General features: G+C 43.4%; 1 protein-coding gene across 3 annotated transcripts in view; it reads left to right on the top strand.

The window, feature by feature from the left end:
• Positions 1-2,833: 2,833 nt before the first annotated feature.
• SLC7A2 (solute carrier family 7 member 2) overlaps positions 2,834-7,723 on the top strand; it is a 50,809-nt gene continuing 45,919 nt past the window's right edge. The window contains exon 1 of one of the 3 annotated variants that reach the window (XM_085058860.1): positions 2,834-2,958. The gene's annotated coding sequence lies outside the window, so the exon portion shown is untranslated. The remainder of the gene's footprint in view (positions 2,959-7,723) is intronic. The other 2 variants (XM_085058863.1, XM_085058861.1) reach the window with 2 other exon arrangements.

Raw genomic sequence — 7,723 nt, 5'->3', positions numbered from 1 at the left:
CTCAACCAGATTTATAGATGTCTGACTTCTTCCAGATTTACAGTTCTGAAAGTTTCCCTGTAGAAAGAGAAAGGCAAAACCTAGCCAGGTTAAAGATGGAATTTAAGTTACTTTTAAAAGGAAATGGACAATGTCCTAGTCTCAATAAGGACAACAAAGGTACTTATGAGTATTTTCATACACCAGTCCAGGCAGTGTCCAACAGCGCAGTGATGGCAGCAGGGATGTCATTCACCTGAACTAATTCTTGTCTATTTCCTGTAGTCATGGAAATAGGGACCTCATTGCTGACTCCAAACATACCCAGAAAAATTTGGCAAACTGAGAAAAAATGTAGCAGTGTGGGTATCAGTGGTTCTGCTTTTTCCCCTGCCCCCTCTCCCTATGTGGCTTGTGTTCCAGAGGTTTCTCCTTTGTTCTCCTTAGCTCTGTATGTTATTGGTTCTTTTGAATGATGCATCCTCCCCTATCAGAAGTCTATTGGTGTGTACCCCTGTTCTTCTCCCCTCGGACTTTCCCGGGTTGGCTCTCTGGAGCTAACTCCTCCCCTTTTCCCTTCCCTCATAATCCCCTGCCACCGTGTGCCCGAGGTCGCAGTCTATGGGTTTTCAGCCCCTCCACCCTTCCCCTGTTTCCTGTCCCCCTTTGCCGTCCCTGGACCCTCACCCGAAGATCCTAATAAATTCCCTGGAAGGCCACAGACTGTGTCTGTATGTTTCTTTGTCCCACCTCATTTCCCGCTGAGCTTCTGTCCCCTGAGCCCTGCACCACCCCTGAGTGCTCCCCGGCTCCTGCACAGCCCAGCGCGCGTCACGGTGCAGCCGACTGGCTTTCCATGTGGCTTTGGGGCTTTCGGCTGCTTTTCGGGGACGCAACGCCACAAAAAAATTCTTGGGCATGTTTGATATCAGCAATGAACCTCATAACTAGTTTCTGATCTAGCTGGTTTAAAGCTGGACTGAGTGTTTGTGAGCTGCAAATGCACGTTTGACTATAGGATAGAGTCACAGAATAGTTAAGCTTGGATAAATGCATTTCCTGGGAGGCTGCAAAACCAAAAATTGGATCAACTGCTATTTGCTTTAATTACATAGCACATTAGTACATACCAAACATTTGATTCAGAACTGAGACATTTACAAGCTGCTAGCGATAAATTGAAGACTGACAACCTGAATTTGACACCTACAAAATGGGAACTGTTCCAAAAAGAGTCACTTTACTATGGCTGCACAGTCATCAGGAAAGTATTTACTGCTGAAGAATAGGAAAGCTGTGGCTTTACACGACTATCAGAAGACCCAGAAACATGCTTGCTACTGTTTGTGACACTTGGCTAATTTTTATAAAACTAGTTACGGATCTGTCAACATTTCAAAGTGCCGCAGTGACTGAGAGAGCAGAGACAGACATTGCAGTTGTTAACAGAGCAACGTAGTATAATTAGAGCTGATATAATACCCCATTAATACCCCATTAATACTGAATGTAAATATTTAATTTCACACTTTGCAGGTAGTATTGACAGACAAAGACAGGAACATACACACAACTGCTTCAGGTGGAGTCTTCATAGAAGAAAAATGCTTTAGTAATATATCTAAAGCCTACACTAATAATTTTTTATCAGTAAAGGCTATTATATTTAAGATGGAAAGCTCCTTGCTCAAAGAACAAACAACATTTAAACTAAAAAAGAAAAATTAAACAGAAGGGCATATATTCAATCTGTAAGTCCTCAGTCAAAAAAAAGGTAGAAATCTGGGACTGCTGAAAATGTTCCAGACCTTCACAGGCTTTTGCCTACATCCTGGACAGAACATGGCATTAGTCTCTTCAGGAAATGATGTAGATATGGAGTGGGTAGAAGCACTGTAGGGCTGGTATGAAATCTCTATGGAAATGTGTTAGCTTAATTTTTTGAATACTATAAGCTCAGTAACTAGCTTGAACTGAGGATAGTTGGTGATGATATGTGATTGCTGGTCTTCTTTAAATATTATCACAAGCAGACTTGAAGGCCTGTTCATAGCAATTTACATAAGCATTTATCTCAGCAGTGAAGTGTTACATATGATCTGCTGGTAGCACAAGGTTTGGGTATTAAGTCTCGTTTAAAAATGTCATACAAACATTCAAAGATAAGACTTTTTTGACTTTACACGAGTCAACTGTATCATTAGCTCTGATGTCCACGGAACAAGCCCTGTTTCCTGAAAGCCTACAGTAGGGATACACGTGTGTGAGTACATGCACACTGTTACGTATGTATTTACAGATGTACACACACACCGTATATGGCAACATAACAGGAAAGAGACGAGCACATCCATGCCCAAAATTTGTAAAGGTATGCCCAAGGATTTTATGTATTCATAGAATCACATAGAATATTCTGAGTTCCCGCCGCTGCCTGGAATTTCCTGACAAAATCCCACCACATGCTCCTGCAAGGTGCCCCGCAAAACAGAGCCAGCAAGCGGCGAAGGGCGTTCGGGAGCGGCCGGCCCGGGAGCAGCCGCTCCTCCAGAGCAAAGCCAGGGCAGGCACCCAGCCGCCCCGGGGTGCAAGGGTCCTGCGGAGGTGCAAGGGGTCTGTGAGGGGTGGGGGGTGTCTGCACAGGCTCTGAGACCGCGGGCCGGGGCTGCCCAGCCTCTCTTCCCCGGGGGACACGGCGGGGAACGCGGTCCGACCCTTTAGGGAAGATCCCCAGAGCCGCCGCGCCCCCGCGCCGCTCAGCCGAGCGCAGTGCCCTGCTCGGACAGGGAGGAGAAGAGGGAAGGGCGGGAAGGGATTGGCGTGCCGGGGTTGGCCGGCCGCACTCCGCCGGGCCGCACGTGGGAAGGCCGTGCTGGGGGCTCCGTGAGGGAAGCAGCGTCCCAGCTCTGGCTGCCCAGCGAGCCCCGCCACCGCACCGCACCGCACCGCCCGCCGCCGCACGGAGCCGGGCCGGGCCGCGTAAGTGGCTCCTCTCTCCCGCCTTTCCCTCCTCGGGACCGGGTGGGCGAGGGGCTGGAAAGCGCCGCTGCCGGGGCCTCTCGGCTGACTGGGACGTGGCGCCCATGGGTCGCAGGTCCCACAACCAGCGAGGCGAGCGCCTCCGTTGTGCGGCCGGAGGGGAGCTATTCCCAGGAGCTATTCCTAGAGCCGGCTTGCTCGGGGAGAGAAGCCGAGGACTTCTGCTTTTTAAAGTCCTCCGTCGGACAAACGGAGCCGGCGTTGCCCTGCTGGCCCTGGTGGCCGTGGCGCCGGCGCTGGGCTGCTGCAGCGGGGAGCGCGGGTGGATGTGGCACGAGTGGGTGTCGGGCAAAGGGGAAAAGCACGTGTGAGACCTTGTGTGCTGCTCCTGGGGCAGAATCTGCTGCTGCTGCAAAGGTTTGGAGGCGCCGGTGGGTGAAACGCCCCTCCTTGTGTTTGTGACAAGGCGCTGCTTTTGCCGGGAGGTGCTGTCCGTGCAGTGCTGCCCGAGCAGGGCTTTGCTGACTCAAAGCACACAGTCCCAGTGCAACCCCAGTTCTTCAGGGCGTTTTGAGAAGCTGGGGAAATCGCATTTCAGCGAACTGGGTGCAGGTCCCTAAATGTGCTATAACAAGTTTTGGAAACATCTGATTGTTCCCTTCTGCCAACTTTGCATGCTTAAATGTAGAAATGTGTTTGAAGTATGTCACCCAACATATAATGCTACTGACAGCTGGAGAAAACTAGTCCAATAAAATAAGTTTAAAATTTAAGGTATCAGAAGCAGCAGAACATAATCCTTCTCTTTAAATTATTTGGTATCAGTTGAGATTTGTGATACCATTTGAATGGTAGAGCATTATTGATCTGATGCAGGGTCTGGGTCAACTCCATTAATTTGGCTGAATTATATTAGTTTTGGGGAAGCACATGTAGTTTCTGCTGGTTTTCATGCTGGTGCTTAGCATATCATTCCAGCATCTTACCTGTGAAAGGAAAAGAAGTTTCCTGAAGTTTGGCCTAAGGTGTGAAAGGACTTTCTTCAAACCTACCCTCTGCTTCAAGTATTGTTAGTACCCAAGATTATTTTAGAAGCTTTCAAAATTTTCTCCTTATATTCTACCCCTTAAAATCAACCCAAATATATTTTGAGGTATTCAGATGTTTCAGAGGTGGAGGAGGTAAGACAAGGGATCATGGTATATAGAATTTGTATATATTGAAATAAGCTGATGGTAGTTTGTTTATGCTAGAAAGACAAAACCCATTCTATAAAAAGTTCCTGTAGACACTGTGCAGACTCAGTACACAGTGGGTATTGGATTAGAATTTGGATTACACACTGTGGAAAATGTTTTGAGTTCTGGTTTGTGTTAGCAAATGGCATTAAAACATTGACAGTAAAAATAGACATCAGGCCTATACAAAAGCTAAGTTTGTTTTCATTGACATCTATAACGTGCTACATACTCTGACAGAAAAAGACATGGTGCCTGCCTGCCCTGCTCCTGTAAGCAGATCTCCATTGCTGCAATTGATTCCATTTGACTCTACCTCTGTCCACACAATTCTTCTAGAATTCACTGAGTTCTGATACAAATTAGCACAGAAATAAAACAACCTCACAGAGGCATGAGGCCATACTGATATCTTACGAAAAGTGCAGTGAAGTTTTGTATGAATGGCATGCATTTTTACTCTTTTTCCACTTGTTGGGATGAAGATTATTCGTGCATGGAGTAATCTTCTGTCTAAGTGATGTTACTGAAATGCAGCTTTGATTCTTCAGATGTGGCATTTTATGATGTTTTAATGCAACAAAGTTTTGATCCTGGTAAGTCAACTGACAGGGCTGTTGGAAGCAAAGAGTTGAGCTTTCAGAAAAAGACAAATGTGTCCTACTCTCTGCTGGGAAAAGCATTTGTGTAAGTGATCTGCCACTGCAACCCCAGTGAGAGTTATAAAGGGTACTAGTAAAAGTGGCTTTTGGGACTCCTAAGTTTAGTCATTGCTGACAATCATCCAAGATCCACAGTATTATCTTGCCAGATCTCAAAATTGTAATTTGTCAGAGTAGACATATTCCGAGGGGAAGATCATTGGAAATGTGCTGAGTGTCGTGGTCTTCATGAGTTCCTGTATAGGATTGCATATGTGTGGAATAAGAGATTTCTGAATGGATGTAGGATACTGATGGGAGACGTATTGCATGTGGCTGACCACAGGATAAGCTCAGGGCACCTTGTTTTATACACAACTGGAGAAGAAATGACTTCAAATAAAGCATTCTGGTTCCAAGATGATTGTTGCAGGTCTCTTAATGCCAGTAAATGGTCTACAGCAATTACATATGTGAATCTCCCTCTTTCTCACTTGACCATGAGCTGACCCCCTGTAGAAATGAGGGTGGGCAGGTTTTGACCGTCTGAAAAATTGACAGTTTAATGGCTGGTGTTGAGACTGTGTTTATTGAGTGTAACTAGAGGAGAGGTGCTACTGGAATAGCATACATAGACAATTGTCATGTCCATCCTTCTTTTACTGTGGCTGTAAAGATTCTATCCTAGGCTGCATATTCTGCCATGTATATGTATGATGGTTGGGAATATATGTAAGCAGTCCCACAATGTCTGTTATGAAGAATTAAGCAAGAAACTGGAGTATCATATTTTATGGTTAAACGTAATAACAGAGGTCCTCACAAATAAAGTATATCTCCATTCACATATTGTAAATTTAATAGAATCCCAATGACAGATGGAGCCTCTCAAAATGTTGCCCAGACAGCAGTGAACTTTTGAATGGTGTGGAATAGTAACACCACTGCTCTGATGACAGCTATTTACCCTAGTTTGGGTTATGGCTTCTAGAAACATTATCTAAAACTAATTTACATAAAAATCCAGGCCATAGGATGAGTTCCACAACACTTAGTTTGGAAGTATATAGGCTCTCATTAGTGTCTGAATGGCTGCATGTATCTGACAAGTAGAAGTAAACCAGCCACAGGAAAAAAAACCAAACAAGGGAAACAATCATATATAAACCATCATGTTATCATCATGTTTGTTCACTGGTTCTGGTTCTTCCATTTCACTTTTGCAATTACCTTTTCCTACCACACCCAGTAATTAATGTAGGTGACCCATAAAGATCTCCATGCAGTTAGAGAAAGGTGGGGTTTGGTGCCCTCAGTTCCCTGTGACAACTCATCAGAAATGCAGCGGAGTGCACACATCTGCTGTTTCTGATAAGTAATCAAAACAGGCAGAGTCAGTGTTGGTGATTCAATGTTATGCTGTAGTTCCCTGTATCACTAATAGCAGTTTTTCCTCTTTGTGATGGTAACATCAGTTTTTAGAGTTTTCCTGCACAGGTGTTCTCACTAAATTTCTGTTCTCACTCATTTCTGAAAATTACTTTGTCAGATACACTACCATAAAGGGATGATTACATTAATCCCATCTACTGATTACTGGAATTTTTGTGAATTTATATGAATTTATATGTTGTAGCAAGGCAACAAAATGTAGAAAGGTGTCAACTGACAAAATGCAAATAAATAAATTTTCTTCTGCAGAGAGCTTAACTAGGAAACATTTGTCAGTTGAGATTGGACTGAAGGAAAAGACAAACTGTTCCAAGTAATTTTGCCAGATTTTTCTTCCATCATCTATATTTAAAATACAAATTCACTTCACCTGTGTTTTTGCTTTCCAGGTTTGTTTTTTTTTTATAAACACATGGAATAAATTTATTTTTTCTTTTAAGAACATTATGCTTTAGGTGACTTTTTTAGAGGGAGGGAGTTGGATTCAGTGCAATCTAATCTTCATTTCCTTTAGTGTAGAAACAGTGAATGATGTGGATAAGCTGTGAATTATAAGTGCTATAGCACTGTGAATTCATGTAGCTGGTCTCTGCTCCTTGCCCATTTTGTTTGAGGTTAGTTAATTCTTTGCCTGGAGTTGGATTGCAAGCTGCTTGACAACATGGGAAAGCGATTGTGCTTATTTTATTTTGTGCAGTACCATGTGCATTGTGGTAATAGTAATTGAAATGGAATTTGGAAGGGATCATTATTGTCCTTTTTTCAGTTTACTTAGATTGAGAAACATCTCCATATTATTTAAGGAAATTGTAATATTTCTGGTGAAGGTATCTGATTACTCCCATGAGGACCTAAATTAATTCCTCTGAATACACTATTTATGAGTGATTTGATGTAATATTGATTTTATTTTGCCCTTGAATGGTTTTGGACTATCATGCAGTTGAGGGAAAACAATGAGATGTAACTTGCCATGAAATACTTTCAGCACTGTGAATTAGATGAAAATCTTGTGGATGTATAGAATTAGCATGCATGTGTGATTCTTTTCAAAGGTACAATGCTTTCTGGAAGCAGTAGTTTAGATGACTAGGCAGTATATTTGATCCTTGTAATGACAGTCTAACTTTAAGGTCTAAAGGAGTGGTGAATGCAATCGGTTGCAGAATTTCAGTTGGTCCGTTCTTGCTGCAAGGATTTGAAGAGAGGGAGAACTTTAAGGGTAATACTGAAGAAGTGTCATGAAACATCAGGTTTGTTATGTGAATAATATGCGCATAGTAATTTATATGTTCTATGGTAGCTGTTTTTCCTCAGCAATGTTTTCAGAAAATCTCGTTGCCTTAACTCTATGCACGGCTAACCAACCTGTGTCCACCCTCTTTCTTTACAAAGACTCAAAGACGGTTCCTAGGCACTTTCTGGTAAGGGGAG

This window comes from Lichenostomus cassidix, chromosome 4 (assembly GCF_008360975.1).
Source record: "Lichenostomus cassidix isolate B80296 chromosome 4, HeHo_3.0, whole genome shotgun sequence".
In the NCBI taxonomy this organism is placed as follows: Eukaryota; Metazoa; Chordata; class Aves; order Passeriformes; family Meliphagidae; genus Lichenostomus; species Lichenostomus cassidix.
The sequence above is the reverse complement of the archived record's forward strand: the minus strand, read 5'-3'. Positions and strand labels throughout refer to the sequence as shown.